The following is a 19,399-nucleotide window of genomic DNA, read 5'->3' as shown; positions in this document are numbered from 1 at the left end:
GTACAGTGGAGACAGAAAAGGAGCTGCCGGAGAGGCAGGAGAAAAGGACAATGTTAGAGAAAGCGTGATTAGATAGTGTTTCCAGTAGAAGGAGGTGATCTACATTGCCAAAGGCTTCAGAGATGTCAAGGAGTATTACCAGCTCCTGTGTGAACAAGGATTGGGGAGAGGGATCCAATGGCTATGGGAGGAAGCAGAGGGTCAAGTTTCCTCTCCAGAGAAACAGTCATTCACTCAGTCAGTTGTATTTATTGAGTGCTATATGCACATCATTAATAAAATAGAGTAGTAAATATGTACAAGTAAAATAAATAGATTAATAAATATGTACAAATATACACAAGTGCTGTGGGGAGGGGAAGAGGGTAAGTTGGGGGAGCCATGGGGAGGAGGAGAGGAAAAAGGGGGCTCAGTCTGGGAAGGCCTCCTGGAGGAGGTGAGCTCTCAGTAGGGCTTTGAAGGGAGGACTAGAGCTAGTTTGGTGGATGTGTGGAGGCAGGGCATTCCAGGCCAGGGGAAGGACTTGGGCCAGGGGTCGATGGCGGGGCAGGCGAGAACGAGGCACAGTGAGGAGGTTAGCGGCAGAGGAGCGGGGAGTGCAGGCTGGGCTGGAGAAGGAGAGAAGGGAGGTGAGGTAGGAGGGGACGAGGTGATGGAGAGCCTTGAAGCTGAGAGTGAGGAGTTTTTGCTTGATTCGTAGGTTGACAGGCAACCACTGGAGATTTTTGAGGAGGGGAGTGACATGCCCAGAGCGTTTCTGTACAAAGATAATCTGGGCAGCAGAGTGAAGTATAGACTGAAGTGGGGAGAGACAAGAGGATGGGAGATCAGAGAGGAGACTGATGCAGTATAGCAGACATTCCCTGCCCACAATGAACTTACAGTCTAGAGATTTTGAGTTTTTTGGGAGACTCCAAAATGTCATCATATGGAATGGGAGGGATGTCACCATCCTGTAGCCTGGCTTTTTTGAGATCATAACAGACAGGAAAAATTAAGGTGACATGTTGTATTATACTGGTTAACCAGGCCTCCTGCTGAACCAATTTAGGCTCTGGACATGTAACTAGGATGCATGTATTAAATGTGCATTACATTTCCTTTTAGGGTTTCTATATTCTCCCTCTAATCAAAGTATATATGTTCTCAGTAATACCACACTCTAAAATATGCAGGGGGCCATTAAAGGCTTTGTAATTTCACACCAATGCTTTTTTGACACCTCTGATAAAGGTCTGATAAAACTGAAGTGTTTGTTGAAGGAATGGGTGTTAAAGCTTGCTGCTATCACTAAAAAGGGCTAGGATCAGTGCAAGTTTTTGATGGTTATGCTACAGTAGAGTTTCAAAGGGTCAGGCAAGGTCCTTGGTATTCTGGCGAGACCCTTTTATTTTCTTTTAAGATGTGATTTGGAAATCCATCCTAATATCACTGTGAAAACAGGGAATCGTTTTGAAAGCAGCGCTCTGTGCTCTTCCCTTCCCCTTGGTGCCAAATGGCAAGGATACCACTTTACAATGTGCTCAGTTTCAGAGAAGCAGCTTGGCCTAGTGGAAATAGCACAGTCTTGGGAGTCAGAGTACCTGCGGAATAATTCTGGCTCTGCCAGAGGTCTTCTGGGTGACCTTGGGCAAGTCCCTTAACTTCTCTGAGCCTCAGCTACCTTATCTGCAAAGTGGGGATTAAGACTGTGAGCCCCAAGGGAGATAAGGACTGTGTCCAACTTGATTAGCTTAAATCTACCCCAGTGCTTCCCCTCTCAGGATTGCACCTGGAGAGTTTTCAGTAATCTCCCAGTCTCAAACTCCGGGAGGCAAAATCAAGCATAGGCAGAACCATTCCATGTCTAGCTTGGTCAGTTGCTAGTGAATGGGAGGCAATTTGCTACAAGTCAAAACTCACCCCTTCTGGGCAGCAGCGACATGGAAGAAAGTCGATGGCAGAGACTCGAGTTTACTGTACAGAAGGCAATGGTAAACCACTTCTGTATTTTTACCAAGAAAACTCTATGATTACACTACCAGAACGACTGCAGGTGGAGGTGGGGCATTCTGGGTGAGATGTATCCATGGAGTCGTTATGGGTTGGATACGGCTCAACAGCATAAGACAAGATCCCAGTGCTTAGTACAATGCCTGGCACATTGTAAGCACTTAACAAATAATAATAATAATAATAATGGTATTTAAGTGCTTATTATGTATAAGGAACTGTACTAAGTGCTGGGTGGAAACAAGCAAATCAGGCTGGATACAGTCCTTGTCCCACATAGGGCTCTCAGTCTTCATCCTCATTTTACAGATGGGGTAACTGAGGGCCAGAAAAGTGAAGTGACTTACTCAAGGCCACACAGCAGACAAGTGGTAGAGCCGGGATTAGGACCCATGACCTTCTGATTTCCAGGCCTGTGCTCTGTACACTATGCTATGCTGCTCCTCAAACCATGTAAGAAAAAAGTCCAGATCCCTGCAGTTGTGGTAGTTCCACCTTGGTTCTGTTTCACTGGGGCTTGGGGCACTGCTGCTCAGTCACACTTAAAGGAGTTGTGGAATACATATTCATATTCCACAACTGGTTATTGCCAACTAGTTCCAACTGCTGCACATATCTGAGGTCAAGTACCTTCACCAGGTGCAATATATTAGCACAAAATACTGATATTTTCATTTATAGATGACAAGAGAGATAATAGTTTTGCACTATTTATCAGTCTACACAGAAGACTAATGCATTAGCTCTGTACTTCTAGAGATTTAAAGAAGTGACAGGGGCTCGGTTGTCTCAAGTCGGTTACCAGTGAATGATTCTGAATGTGAAGAAATCCTGATGAATTGTAGCTGTCTACTCACTGGGAATGAACCAAGAGAACTGGGGCTGAACTAGCAGGGGTGGTATAGGTGAAGATTAAAATGAACTGGTGTAACTACACAGAAAAGTGGCAATGTATAGTCATTCTAGATAGGAGTGGGTGATTATGTACATATCTGTAAATTATTTGTTTATATTAACATCTGTCATCCCCTCTAGACTGTAAACTCACTGTGGCAGGGACCATGTCTACCAATTCCGTTGAATCGTACTCTTCCAAATGCCTAGTACAGAGCTCTGAACACTCTAAGTGCTTAATAAATGATTAGGAGTGTGAGCTTCAAGTGGAACAGGAACTGTGTCTAACCTGATTAACTTGTATTTACAGTCACAATTGGGATAAAGGTTTATCAGGTTAGACACATTCCCTGTTCCACAGGGGATTCACAGTCTAAGTAGGAGGAAGAAGGATTTAATCTCCATTTTACAGATGAGGTAACAGGCACAGAGAAGTTAAGTGACTTGCCCAAAGTCACATAGCAACCAATTGGCAGACCTGGAATTATATTATATTATGATCTCATTATAGCCTACCTTCCCCAGTGCTTGATACATAGTAAACACTTAAGTACCATTATTAGCAGTGAAAGTAGTAGTAAAAGTTGCTGAAAAGTGAAATAGGGTACTTTCTCAACCTGGTTTACTTTGAAGCTTTTAGCAGTGATAGAATGGACAATAATGAGCTAACAGATCTGAATTTCCTCTTAGACTTCCATGCTACAGGCTGCTGGAGCCTCACCCAGACTTCCTGGAACAGCCATTCAAGAGGTGCTGAATGAGGATTTATTTCTATGCCCCAGAGGTGCACAAACAATAAGACAAGATGACTGTGACTCACTAAGCAGAGTCAGCCTTGAAACTATGGGCTAATCACTGGAGCTAACCTCCTCACTGTACCTCGTTCTTGCCTGTCCCACCGGCCCACGTCCTCCCCCTGGCCTGGAATGCCCTCCCTCCACATATCTGCCAAGCTAGCTCTCTTCCTCCCTTCAAAGCCCTACTGAGAGCTCACCTCCTCCAAGAGGCCTTCCCAAACTGAGCCCCCCTTTCCCTCTCTTCCTCCCCATCCCCCTGCCCTACCTCCTTCCCCTCCCCACAGCATCTGTATATATGTTTGTACAGATTTATTACTCTATTTATTGTACTTGTACATATTTACTATTCTACATATTTTGTTAATGATGTGCATTCAGCTGAATTCTATTTGTTCTGATGACACCTGTCCACATGTTTTGTTTTGTTGTCTGTCTCACCCTTCTAACCTGTGAGCCCGTTGTTGGGTAGGGACTGTCTCTATCTGTTGCTGACTTGTACTTCCCAAGTGCTTAGTACAGTGCTCTGCACACAGTAAGCGCTCAATAAATACGATTGAATGAATGAATGAATCAGAATGCCTACCAAAGACAACCCAGACAGCTACATCTTCCCATAATATGTGTGTGTGTGTGTGTGTGTGTGTGTGTGTGTGTGTGTGTGTGTGTGTGTGTTTATAGGGAGGGCAAAAGCAGGACCCTATCTTCCCCCAGGTGTCTGCCTCTGCCCCATCCCTTAAATTCCCCTTCAGCTAGGCATATGTCTTTCCCCACTGGGCTAATCTAACTCTGCCAAATGGTCACAGATCTGACAGCCCTGTTAGGTCATGCTTGATTTAAAACCTCCAGAGGCAGGTCCCCGCACATGCACACTCACTCACACATGACAGAATGAAATATGGAAGAGTGGGAGGTTGGAGAAGAGGATACAAAGAGAATAAGCTGAGCCCCAAAAGAGGGGTACTCATACCTGAAGGAAAACATGTATAGTACCTTACCTTTTCTCTTCAGCTACTTTTGAATCTCTTCTTTTGACCAGAAGTTCCCCATACTTAACAGGACTGATATAGAGACTTTGGTTCAAGAAGGGTAAATTTCTGTCCTATATTTATTGGCCAGCAAAATTGAATGGAATGGGACTCTAGTAGTATGGTGTCCATATTGGGTGCCCATACTAGCAGCTAATCCTATGAAACATTGATCCCTTTCTGTCAGAACTAGCTCGTTGTGTGCAGTAATGCGTCTGTTGTACTGTACTCCCTCAAGTATTTAGTACAGTGTTTTGCACACAGTGAGAGCTCTATAAATGAGATTGAATGAATGAAGTTCCAGCAACAGCTAGGTCGACTTTTATTTAATTATAATGTTAATAATAATAATAATAATAATGGCATTTATTAAGCGCTTACTATGTGCAAAGCACTGTTCTAAGCGCTGGGGAGGTTACAAGGTGATCAGGTTGTCCCACGGGGGGCTCACAGTCTTAATCCCCATTTGACAGATGAGGTCACTGAGGCCCAGAGAAGTGACTTGCTCAAAGTCACGCAGCTGATAAGTGGCGGAGCCGGGGTTTGAACCCACGACCCCTTACTCCAAAGTCTGTGCTCTTTCCACTGAGCCACGCTGCTTCTCTCCTGTTGTGTTTGTTAAGTGCTTACTGTGTGCCAAGTACTGTTCTAAATGCTGGGGTAGATACAAGATAATCAGCATGGTATAGTGACTAGAGCACGGGCCTGGGAGTCAGGAGGTCATGAGTTCTAATCCTGTCCCCATAACTTGTTTGCTGTGTGACCTTGGGCAAGTCACTTAACTTCTCTGTGCCTCAGTTACCTCATCTGAAAATTGGGAGTTGAGACTGTGAGCCCCACATAGGACAGGGACTGTGTCCAATGCAATTTGCTTGTATCCACCCCAGTGCTTAGTACAGTGCCTGGCATATAGTAAGCACTTAACAAATTATTATTATTATTGTTAATTATTTATTATTATTATTATTATTATTATTGAGAAGCAGCATGGCTTAGTGGAAAGAGCACAGGCTTGGGAGTCAGAGGTCGTGGGTTCTAATCCCAGCTCTTCCACCTGTCAGCTCTGTGACCTTGGGCAAGTCACTTAACCTCTCTGTGCCTCAGTTACCTCATCTGTAAAATGGGGGCAAAGACTGTGAGCCCCATGTGGGACAACCTGATTACCTTCATTGGAAGTAAAATAATCATTTCAAACCTATCCGGTGTCCCAGTTTACGATCAGGTAAACCTCATTCCCCTCTTGCCTCCCATCTCCCTAGGACCTCTCCCATTGTCCCCATCCCTCTGAAAGCTCTTTAAACCCCTTATTCTCCTGCAGTGGCTATTGAAATTGTTGGTCTATATCTCCATGTGTTCCACCTTGATCTCCCAAACCCATCTCCTCATATCTATGATTCCCCCCTGTGCTGTGCTGGTGGGGAGGAAGGGGGAAAACTTTCAGGAAGGGTAAGAGATTGGGTGTGAGAGGCCAGGCGGACTGTGGACAGGGCAGGGTGATGATGGGATTACGTGGTTGCCAGCCAGGGACACCAAGATGAGGACTACCATTTTATTTCCATTGAAGAAAATGTTTTCCAGGTTGTTGAGCAACCATTACTAACAGGAATGATAACAATAATTATAATAATTGTAGAAAAGTCTATGGATACACTACCAGAGCAACTGCAGATGGAGGTGGGCATTCTGGGAGAGATGTATCCGTAGAGTCGCTATGGGTCGGAGATGACGACAGCATTAGACAGGACAAGTATCTATCAAGTACTATGTGCCAAGCACTATGCTAATAAGAATAATAATTGTAGTATTTTTTAAGTGCATACTATGTGCCAAGCTGGGGTAGGTACGAGATAAGGAGGTCCCACATGGGTCTCGCAATCCAAGTAAGAGAGAGAACCGTTATTGAAGACCCACTATGCAGATGAGGGAACTGAGGCTCAGAGAAGTTAAATGACTTGCTCAAAGTCACACAACAGGCAAGGGGTGGAGCCAGGATTAGAACCCATGTCCCCTGACACCCAGGCCCTTGTTCTTTCCGCTAGGCCACACTGCTTCTCATGCTAAGTGCTGTAGGTAGATGCAATAATCAGTAAGAAAGATCAACTCTTTTGATATCACTGAACCTCCAAATCCAAATCCCAAACTTTGATACAAGGCAAAAGTAGATTTGAGCCCAGAAGCCCAGGGGAGGCAGAGTCTTTCATAACACTGACTGAATCTCTGTGCCCTGTTTAATTTCTAGAGACTCAATTGCCAAAATGTGGACATATGAAATGAAAAATTATGTTGTTGGATGGAGAAAATCAAAGAGGCAATTTTAGGGCTTCAGATGATTAAAATCTGTTAAACAAAGTATCCTTTGGGGTGTTCCCCCATCTTAAGGTCATGTCAATTCTTCCACATTTGGAACTGATTTATGACTGTGACACCTTTGTCTCTCAAGTAATAATGCACAACTAGAACAATGGGTACTTGAAAACGATAAGGATCTTGAAAATAGATGTGAAGCTGAAGATTAAGCATTTCTCACCACCTGAAAAGTACAAGAACTGGTGTTAGAAGTGTTATAGCTTTTATTAAAGGCTACTTTTATTATTCTTTTGTAACAGGTGGTTAATTAGTCCCTAATGGTACACTTATATTGGACACCAAATGGGTCTCAACCTGGCTTCTAGTCAGAGGCAGGAGAGCAAATTGAGGAGTCAGGAACTGTATCTTCACTGTTGTTGGGAAGAAGATCTAGTAGCTTAATAGTGTTTTCCACATCTATATAATAAATACGTATACTTTAAGAAGAATTTGCCAGACACTGAAAGGTAATGGATAATGTACGCAACAAGCCAGAAGTTATTGGTTGGTTTTCCAGCTTTGCCCTGATTTTCTGTGTGACTTTGGTCCAGAAGCTTAACCTCTCTGTATTTTCCTTTGGGGAATGCTTGGCAACTATTCTGGGTTTTGATAATTAGAGTATCCCAGAGAAACAGAGGGCTGGGTGAGTGACTGATGGATTTGGCCTGGAACTGGGAGGGAAGGGTTTTAATGCCTCACAAAGAGATTCCATATAAACAACAGTTATTATTACCATAATAAGAACTAATGCTCTAGTGCTCCCTGCACTGTTCCTTTTTGACTCAAAGCTATCATGAAGGGAATTAGCTCCCTCAGACTAAAGTTGATTTATAAATACCAACCAATCAATTATATGCATGGTAGATGGGACGGAATTCCATCAGAATGATGATATGACAGTGGTGCCCAGGGCCAGGAGAATGAATTGAAGACAGAATCCATTGGAGAATCGAACAGAATAATGAAAAACAATTCTGATAAATGAGAAGTATGTCAAAGAAACTCTCAAATGCTACATAAGTGCTCTATTCTTTCTTTTCATATTTACTACTATTTCCAACTGTATTTAGATCGGCCAGGTGAAAGCAAAAAGCTACACAAAAATCATCTGTGATTTTTACCATTTCTGAATCAGACAATGTAGTAATTTTTCTATAGGGTCTGTTATCATTAGAGATGAGGAGCCAAAATAAAGACAACCTAAGAAAGAGTGTGTTTGGGCAATCACACATCATCAACAAGGTGCCTACATTTTTTGGATCCATTTTCTTCCCTTGCAGTGATTCAGACTCAGCAATCCTGTTCTGCTTTCTGCCTTTCTCTGCAGCAGTCATGGTCTTCCTGGAAGCTTTGAATTATTGATGATGATGATGGTGATGACGATGGCATTTGTCAAGCACTTACTATATGCCAAGCACTGTTCCAAGTGCTGGGGTAGATACAGGGTAATCCGGTTCTTCCACGTGGGGCTCACACTTTTAATCCCCACTTTACAGATGAGGTAACTGAAGCGCAGAGAAGTGAAATGACTTGCCCAAGGTCACACAGCAGACACGTGGTGGAGCTGGGATTAGAACCCACATCCTCTGGCTCCCAAGCCCATGCTCTTGCTACGAAGCCACACTGCTTCTCATTAGTGGGGCACTAGGTTCTTTTTTCATACTGTATTTAAACCTGGGTAGTGTCCCCTTATTTCAAGTTATTCCTTAGAGGAATTTAATAGTGATTTTTCCTCAAGTCAGTTGAAATGCAAAATGGGAATCTACTGAGAATATATGAAGACAATTCAATATCAGACAGATGTATGGATAATACACTTTCTTTGGTAACTCAGTTAATCAGTTAATGGATCTGCTTTTAGCTAACACTGAATTCCACACCCAAGTCTCACCAAGATAACGCAATAATAGCAATTACTATTTGATTTTTTAAAATACTGCAAAGCCATCTCTAAGCCTCTTGGCACATAAGCAAAGAATAAATGTATACTCATCTCCCTATTATCTGAGGCTTGAATCTGATGACTGATTCTCCCAATTCCCATAAGGCAAATATCTCCATAAACAGATGGGTTTTGTACTGGGCCCTAAAAGCAGCTTCTGTCCCCTGGCCCTCATTCCTTTTCCCTCCCAATGACCTCTAGCCCCGATGGCTTTTCACCCCTACTACTCCCTGAATCTTTCTCTTCCTCTCCATTTCCTTCTGCTCCTCAAATGGAATTTGTAAAATGGATGGAACCAAGCCCACGACTCTGACATCTGAGAAGTTTATCGGAGAGTTCTGAGCTGGTGACAAATCATCATTCTTCTGGAGAAGGGAGCATCTTGTATTGCTCTCCAGCGTTATTGATTTCTAGGATGAGTTTCGTCCAGAGTTTCAGTTCTCTCAAGAAAATGTTCTTGGGACATTGGCCTTCAATGACTGGGGTTTAGAGAATAATAATAATAATATTAATAGTAATAATGATGGTATTTGTTAAGCACTTGAACAGTGCGATACAAGGTAATCAGGTTGCCCCATGTGGGGCTCAGAGTCTTAATCCCCATTTTACAGATGTGATGGCTGAGGCACAGAGAAGTCAAGTGACTTGCCAAAAGTCACACAACTGATTGGTGGCGGAGTCGGGATTAGAACCCACGACCTCTGTGAATTTGGAAACTTTAGAGAGCCCTCCCATGAAATTGAAGCATTTGTAAAGTGTACTGAATTAGCCCATAGGTTATTATTAGTAGCACTGTATTAAGCTTGGGGATAGATACAGGTTTACCAGATTGGATCACAGTCTGTGTCTGACACAGGAGTCACAGTCTAAGTAGGAAGGAGTAAAATTTAGTAGTAGGAGATGAGGTAACTTAGGCACAGAGAAATTAAGTGACTTCTATGTTCACACTAGATGAATGGAAGAACCAGGATTAGAACTCAGGTCCTTTGGCTCCTAGCCCCATGCTCTTTCCACTAGGCCACACTGCTTCTGTATAAATATACTTTCCCTTCTCGTTCAAGACAGAAGTTAGTTTAGAGCTTTTTCACAATAAAAAGCTTCATCCATTTTTCCATCCAAACCCCCAAGAGAATGGAGAGCTGATCAAGTATCATACTGTATTCTCCCACACAGTTGCTCTGTATGCAGTAAGTGCTCAATAAATACCACTTATTGATTGATTCTCAGAGAAGAAATGTGATATTAAAATATTAATTACAATATTTCTTTAATATAAAGAAATACAATATGAACCCCAGCGTGTAAATCTGGACGGGTCCAGCACAGGAACGGAGGGAGTTTTCTTAGGGGACACTACTGCAGCCTGAGGAGACCACCACATGTCTAAAGAACATGTCTTTGTGAGAAACCCAAAGAACAATGTGAGAAATAACATGGACTACTGGAAGCAACACAGGCCTGGGAGTCAGAAGACCTGAGTTCTAATCCAGGATTTGTCAATTACCTGCTGTGTGACCTTGGTCAAGTCACTTTTCTTTTCTGAGCCTCAGTTTCCTCAACTGTAAAATGGGGATTCAGACCCTGTTCTCCCTTCTACTTAGACTGTGAACCCCATGTGGGACAGGGACTGGGTCTGACCTAATTATTTCACATCTCCTCCAAAGCTTAGTACAGTGCTTGGCACATAGTAAGTGCTTAACAATTGTCATTATATTATTAGTAATAATAATAATAATAATGACAATTGTGATAATACACCAAACCTCACCACTGCTGCTTTGGCTCCAACTTCCAACCTGAGCAGAAATGTGAGGAGAGGGTGGCACAGGAGCAGGAATGGGGCTTTGCCAGGACTTGCCAGGATTCACCCTTGGACCCTCTGGGTTTGGCAAGTCCTGGTGCCTCGGAGCTTGCCATTTCACATTACACATCTAGAGCTTTGTACTGCTTCAGGTGAATGAACCATGACATCTCTTTTATTACAAATTAATTCTTGGAAATGGGGTTTTCTAGGTAGCCAGAATCTGGGTAGTCTATGAAAGAGCCCTACCCACTTAATCTGTGGACCAATTGTTGCTTGATGGCCCAATTTGACCCAAGTTGGTCTGGGATTCAGGCTTGGGAGCTTAAGGAATGAGGGGTCACCACCCAGCCCAAACTAATTTCTGGGGTCAATGTGTTTGTGCAAGCATGAGAGGTTACATATATGAGGTTGTCCTTGTGGACTTTTAAGATTTGTAGTCCTAACAGAAGCAGAGAGAAATGGTGCATTCATGATTCAAAGCATAAAGTTATTTGGCAGTAGGACAAATATTCTATTTGTCAAGTCCTGTGGTTTCTCTTGTCCAAGGAGACCTGAAATGGGATTTGTGCAAATCATACTCTCTAGACTGCAGGCTTGTTGTGGGCATGGAAAGTGTCTGTTTATTGTTGTATTGTACTCTCCAAAGTGCTTAATACAATGCACTGCACCCAGTAAGTGCTCAGTAACTACAATTGAAAGAATAAATACCATCCTTATCTGAGCTTGGCCTGCTGCTTTCTGAAGCAGGGCTCTAGCGAAAAATTTAGAGTTTCATATTGCTCATATTCTCTTGCCAAGATAAAGGCATATTTGAATGCTTCAGCCTCTTTCTACGCTTCAGCTTTATTTGAAAATTGCTGAGCATTCTCTGTTAATTAAGTGATTTACTTGAAATACCACAAGACTGCCTTGGCTCACATAGAAATATAATCTGAACTGCATCAAGAGTTCACCAAGGTTCCATATTTTGCCATGTAATAATTCATTTCTTAAATTGAGCCCATTTCAATGAAGGTTAACAGTATAGAATTTTAATACTTCAGGAGTGGATACACTTTCTGGAAGAAACATCAAATGCCTCTTATTTATCAAAATATTTTATTATCATAAATATCAATGAAAAAGGGAAATTAATGATGTTCATCCCGTAGAGAAAGGGGGTTAGGGGATTTAACAAACAAGCACATGCCCCTGTCTCATGCTGATCAGGATATTATTTATATGGGTTGGAAGCTGACTTTTATTTACATGTACCTAAATAACAATGCTGAACAGCAGCAGCAAGAATAGCTGTTTCATCTGAATTTTATGATACCTTCTTGATTTGTTGCTACTTATAGCAATCATATAAGGGCAGCAAATCACAAAAACATCAAAAAATGTAGTGATGACAAATGTCAGTATTAAGCTCATACTGCTGAACTTTCATCAGCATCGGAAATAATAAAGGAAGGTCATGTTAGTGGGAGGTAGGATTACCGGAGGGTGGGGGTGGGGTCAATATGATGAATTGGTAAATTTGTATTTGCTTGACTGATAGGAAACACTGAAGTGGCATTTCTTTTTTAGAATTAAGAATCATCTGACATGATTTCTTTGTAGATCCTTGAATCAGAGAATCATTACCTGAAAACAATTAGAAATTTAGAAATGAGACTTTAAATTTATCTTAAAGTTAAATTTAACATGAGAAGCCGCATGGCCTAATCGAAAGAGCATGGGCCTGGAGTCAGAGGACTTGTCTGCTCATGATCGTGGCCAAGTCACTTAATTTCTCTGTGCTTCAGTTATCTGTAAAGCGAGGATTGAAATTATGAGCACCATGTGGGACATGGACTGTGTCCAACCTGATTAGCTTGTATCTACCCCAGTGCTTAATACAGTGCCTAGCACATAGTAAGAGCTCAACAAATGTCAGAAATATAACAACAACAAAACTTAGTAGAAGTCCATTTCTGCATTAAAAAAATATGATTCTTTTGAAGACTTCTGGGCAAACCTATCTTGAAACTATTTTTAATTTCCTTAGATTCAGAGAAAACAAAAGGGATCAGTTTCCTACAAAAGCATTGTGCCATTCATTTGCTTACAGCATTTTTCACCCAGAGCCTCAGAAAATGATTTGCTGAGAAAGTCGGTTATAGCACACTTAACTAGGAAGAGTTGAAAGGTCTATTCAAGTTAAGGAACAACTTATTGTTATCATCATTACTGTTATTTTATTTGTTAAGTATTTACTTAGTGTCAAGCACTGTTCTGAGAGCTGGGATAAACACAGGTTAATCAGGTCAGACACAGTCCCTGTCCCACTTGGGGCTCATAGGCTAAGGAGGAGGGAGAACAGGCACTGACTTCCCATTCGTTGTACTTTGAACTCGTCTATCTCACCACCGACCTCTCGCTCACATCCTAGCTCTGGCCTGTAATACCCTCCCTCCTCATATCAGACAGATACTTGCTCTCTCTCACTTCAAAACCTTATTGAAGGCACATCTCCTCCAAGAAGCCTTCCCTGACTAAACCCTCCACTCCTCTTCTCCTACTTCCTTCTGCACCACTCTTACTTGCTCCATCATTCAGCCTCCCTCCGATCCCCACAGCACATATGTATAAATCTTTATATATCTGTTTTTATTTATTTATTTATTTATTTATCTATTTATTTATTTATTTATATTAATGTCTCTCTCCCCTTCTGGACTGTGAGCTCATTGTGGGCAGGAATGTGTCCGTTTGTTATTATATTGTTCTCTCCCAAGCACTTAGTACCGTGCCTTGCACGCAGTAAGTACTCAATATATATCCATCTCTATATGTTGCCAACTTGTACTTCCCAAGCGCTTAGTACAGTGCTCTGCACACAGTAAGCGCTCAATAAATATGATTGAGTGAATGAATGAATGAATATGACAATGAATGAATGAATTCTACAGATAAGAAAACCAAGGCACAGGGAAGTTAAGTGACTTGCTCAAGGTCCCACGGCAGGTAGTTGTCAGAGCCGGGATTAGAACTCAGGTCCTCTGATTCGCAGGTCTGTGTTCTTTTCACTAGGTCATGCTGCTTCTCCACATGGAGAGAAAGGTGCTGAGGCAAAATTCCAGATAAAGACTCCAGAAATGAAATAACCACTTTTAACCATAGAGAGTCTCAGTGGGGGAATGGATGCAAGAATATTGGAGAAGCTTAGGGAGTGGGTGGTCAGAAGATCCGAAAAGTAGAGTGAAAGGCAGATTTTTGTATGAAAAGAGCGGCAGAGAAGATTATGAAGGATGTGGGGGTCTGTGGTACAGCCTTTGAAGCCTAGGAGTTATCTGACTGTTATTCTGCTCTCTGAAGTTTTGGGTGATGGAATATGTGTGAGATACCCACTGTCAAAGGTGTTTGTTGGCCAGCAACGTAAGTGATGTATGGGACATGGACTATTGATGTTAGAAAACGAATTTACCTTACTATACTTTAATAGCAAAGAAAAAATCCCAGCTGCTGCAGTGTCTGTTGGTGGACTGTCTGTTGGTGGACTTGAGGACCCAGCATATTTTTCTTAAATAAAAGTTAAGCACTCGATATTCACCTCACCGTCAGCCCCTCAGCAGTTATACGTTGTTGTTGTCTTATGCTGTCGAGCCGTGTCCAACCCATAGCGACACTATCTCTCCCAGAACACCCCACCTCAATCTGCAATCCTTCTGGTAGTATATCCATAAACTTTTCTTGGTAAAAATACAAAAGAAGTATACCATTGCCTCCTTCCGCACAGTAAACCCGAGTCTCTGCCCTCAACATTTTCTCGTGCCGCTGCTGCCCAGCAGGGGTGAGTTTGCCATCCACTCCCTAGCCACTGGCCAAGCTAGGAATGGAATGGGTAGGCCTCTGCTTGACTCTCCCTCCCATAGTCACTTAACTTCTCTGTGCCTCAATTACCTCATCTGTAAAATGGGGATTAAGACTGTGAGCCCCCCGTGGGACAACCGGATCACCTTGTAACCTCCCCAGAGCTTGGAACCGTGCTTTGCACATAGTAAGTGCTTAAAAAGTGCTATTATTATTATTATTATTATTATAGTCGAGACTGGGAGAGTACTGGAAACTATCCAGGTGCGACCCTTAGAGGTGCAGCAGTTAAATACATATCCATAATTTATCCATCAACTTTAATGTCTATCTCCCACTCTAGACTGTGAGCTCTCTGTGGGCAGGGAATATATCTACCAACTCCATAATACAGTGGTCTCCCAATTGCTCAATATAGTGCTTAGCACTCAGTAAGCACTCAATAAATACCACTGATTGATTCAAAGGTATTTTTGATGAACATGAATATGACTGTGCTGATTTCACCGCTCAGGGCTGTATATAGTGTGTGCAAGTATTTGCACATAAAGGGCATTCCTTTCCTGAATATGTAGGAGACATTAACCTGGAGGGCAAAATCCAGCCAGCTGGCTGCATCTGCTCTTCCATCCATCCATTCACTCATTAATAATAATAGTGGTACTTGTTAAGCACTTACTATGTGCCAGGCACTGTACTAAATGCTGCGGTGGATACAAGCAAATCGGGTTGAACACCGTCCCTCTCTCATGTGGGGCTCACAGTCTCAATCCCCATTTTCCAGATGAAGTAACTGAAGCCCAGAGAAGTGAAGTGACTTGCCCAAGTTCACACAGCAGACAAACGGCTGGGACGAGATTAGAACCCATGACATTCTGGCTCCCAGGCCCAGGCTCTTAACCACTACACTATGCTGCTTCTAATAATAATAATAATGGTATTTGTTAAGCACTTACTATGTGCCGAGCACTGTTCTAAGCACTGGGGTAGATACAAGGTAATCAGGTTGTCCCATATGAGGCTCGCAGTCTTAATCAGTGGGAAAGAGCACGGGCTTTGGAGTCAGAGGTCATGGGTTCAAATCCCAGCTCTGCCACTTGTCAGCTGTGTGACTTTGGGCAAGTCACTTAACTTCTCTGGGCCTCAGTTCCCTCATCTGTAAAAAAATGGGGATGAAGACTGTGAGCCCCACGTGGGACAACCTCATTACCTTGTATCCCCCCAGCGCTTAGAACAGTGCTTTGCACATAGTAAGCGCTTAATAAATGCCATTATTATTATTATTATTATTATTATTTTACAGATGAAGGAACTGAGGCCCAGAGAAGTCAAGTGACTTGCCTAGGGTCACACAGCTCATTAGTGGTGGAGGCGGCATTAGAACCTCCGACTCCCAAACCCATGCTCTTTCCACTAAGCTACGCTGCTTCATTCATTCACTCAATCAATCGTATTTGTTGAGTGCTTACTGTGTGCAGAGCATTTGAGTCACTCCTGCCTTTGGGCAGAGTCTGGGCTGCTACTCCCAATCCTGCTACAGATGCAGTCAGCAACTCCCACGTACTGAACCATCCACTACCCTAGGGGTAGTAGTTGTGAAAAGCAGCGTGGCTTAGTGGAAAGAGCCCGTGACTGCTTGTCAGAGGTTATGGGTTCTAATTCATTCATTCATTCATTCAATTGTATTTATTGAGTGCTTACTGTGTGCAGAGCACTGTACTAAGCGCTTGGGAAGTACAAGTTGGCAACATATAGAGACGGTCCCTACCCAACAACAGGCTCACATTCTAGAAGGGCTCTGCCACTTGTCAGCTGGGTGACTTTGGGCAAGTCACTTAACCTCTCTATGCCTCAATTACCACTTCTGTAAAATGGGGGTTAAGACTGTGAGCCCCATGTGGGACAACCTGACTACCTTGTATCTACCCCAGCGCTCAGAACAGTACTTGGCACATAGTAAGTGCTTAACAAATGCCATTATTATTATTATTATTATCATTATTATAATGAAGTCTCGGTTTCAAGGTTCTCACCCTCGGCTTCAAGGCTCTCACCCTCGGCTTCAAGGCTGTCCATCACCTCGCCCCCTCCTACCTCACCTCCCTTCTCTCCTTCTACAGCCCAGCCCGCACCCTCCGCTCCTCTGCCGCTAATCTCCTCACCGTGCCTCGTTCTCGCCTGTCCCACCGTCGACCCCCGGCCCACGTCATCCCCCGGGCCTGGTATGCCCTCCCTCTGTCCAACTGCCAAACTAGCTCTCTTCCTCCCTTCAAGGCCCTACTGAGAGCTCACCTCCTCCAGGAGGCCTTCCCAGACTGAGCCCCCTCCTTCCTCTCCCCCTCATCCCCCTCTCCATCCCCCGTCTTACCTCCTTCCCTTCCCCACAGCACCTGTATATTTGTATATATGTTTGTACATATTTATTACTCTATTTATTTTACTTGTACATATCTATTCTATTTATTTTATTTTGTTAATATGTTTTGTTTTTGTTCTCTGTCTCCCCCTTCTAGACTGTGAGCCCACTGTTGGGTAGGGACTGTCTCTATATGTTGCCAACTTGTACTTCCCAAGTGCTTAGTACAGTGCTCTGCACACAGTAAGCACTCAATAAATACGATTGATTGATTCATCATCATCATCATCATCATCATCATCAATCGTATTTATTGAGTGCTTACTGTGTGCAGAGCACTGTACTAAGGGCTTGGGAAGTACAAGATTGATTGATAATATTTGTTAAGTGCTTATTATGTCCCATGCACTGTACTAATCACTTGGGCAGATACTAAGTAATCAGGTTGGTCACAGCCCTTGTCCCAAGAAGGACTCATATCTAGGTAGGAAAGAGAACAGGTATCTTATTCCCATTTATATTTTACAGATGAGGAAACCAAAGACATATCTTTTGAAAAATGTGCAGGAATACAATTTTAGGTGTTGCTCTGGTCTCTTCGGCAACTACGCCCCAGTTCCCCAGTAATAATAATAATAAGAACTGTGGTATTTGTTAAGTATTTACTTTGTGCTAGGTACTGAACAAAGTATTGAACATATAGTAAGCGCTTAACAAATACTATAATCATTATGAGGGAGATTGCTGACTGTGGGTTCAGAGGCTGGTATTGCAGTCACTTTCACCTTTCAAACTGCATTCCCCCCATTCCTCAGTTGTCAGACATGAGACACGTTCTGCAGCCCTCAACGAGTATGGTAAAATTACTGAGTGGTCTTCCAACTAACATGGATGGCAGTACTTGGAAATTAGAGACTTCCAGCTGAGTGATTTAAAGGATCATCCTGAGTCTTTCGGGCTCAAAGTTGATGCTACTGATGGTAAGATTTTCTCTGTTTTGGCTGGTGTTACTAAAAAGAATGATTCATTACCAAGAATCTTTATCCCATTGTGTTCACATCAATCGATCAATCAATCGTATTTACTGAGTGCTTACTGTGTGCAGAGCACTGTACTAAGCAGCGTGCCTCAGTCAATCAATCAATCGTATTTATTGAGCACTTACTGTGTGCAGAGCACTGTACTAAGCGCTTGGGAAGCCTCAGTGGAAAGAGCACGGGCTTTGGCATCAGAGGTCATGGGTTCAAATTCTGGCTCCGTCGCTTGTCATTTGTGTGACTTGGACAAGTCACTTATCTTCTCTGTGCGTCAGTTACCTCATCTGTAAAATGGGAATTAAGACTGTGAGCCCCATGTGGGACAATCTGATAATCTTGTAATCTCCCCAGCACTTAGAACAGTGCTTTGCACATAGTAAGTGCTTAATAAATGCCATTATTATTATTATTATTTGATAGATGAGGTACCTGAGGCATAGAGGAAGGGAAGTGACTTGCCCAAGGTCACACAGAAGCCAAATGGCAGTCAGAATTAGAACCCATGACCTTCTGACTCCCAGGCTCCTGTTCTATCCATTACGCCACACTGCTTCTCAAGCAAGGGCCAAAATGTTGATTTTCGATTACCTGTGGGTTTCATTTATCTATGCTATTCCTGACCACATTTCCAAGTGTATTTGAGATTAGACAGTATCTCTCCTTGCATAGTTTTTAAAAAAAAATTTTAATGGTGTTTGTTAAGCTCTATATGCCAAGTACTAAGCATTGGGGTAGATAAGAAGTTAATCAGGTTGGACGCAGCATGGCTCTGTGGAAAGAGCCCGGGCTTGGGAGTCAGAGGTCATGGGTTCCAATCCTAGCTCTGCCACTTGTCAGTTGTGTGACTTTGGGCAAGTCACTTCACTTCTCTGGGCCTCAGTTACCTCATCTGTAAAATGGGGATGAAGACTGTGAGCCCCATGTGGGACAACCTGATCACCTTGTATCCCCCCAGCACTTAGAACAGTGCTTTGCACATAGTAAGTGCTTAACATCATCATGATCATCATCAATCATATTTATTGAGCACTTACTGTGTGCAGAGCACTGTACTAAGTGCTTGGGAAGTACAAGTTGGCAACATATAGAGACAGTCCCTACCCAACAGTGGGCTCACAGTCTAAAAGGGGGAGACAGAGAACAAAACCAAACATACTAACAGAATAAAATAAATAGAATAGATATGTACAAGTAAAATAAATAAATAAATAAATGGAGTAATAAATATGTACAAACATATATACATATATACAGGTGCTGTGGGGAAGGGAACGAGGTAAGATGGGGAGGATGGAGAGGGGGACGAGGGGGAGAGGAAGGAAGGGGCTCAGTCTGGGAAGGCCTCCTGGAGGAGGTGAGCTCTCAGTAGGGC

Source organism: Tachyglossus aculeatus, chromosome 2 (assembly GCF_015852505.1).
Source record: "Tachyglossus aculeatus isolate mTacAcu1 chromosome 2, mTacAcu1.pri, whole genome shotgun sequence".
Taxonomy (NCBI): Eukaryota; Metazoa; Chordata; class Mammalia; order Monotremata; family Tachyglossidae; genus Tachyglossus; species Tachyglossus aculeatus.
Note: the sequence above shows the minus strand (reverse complement) of the source record.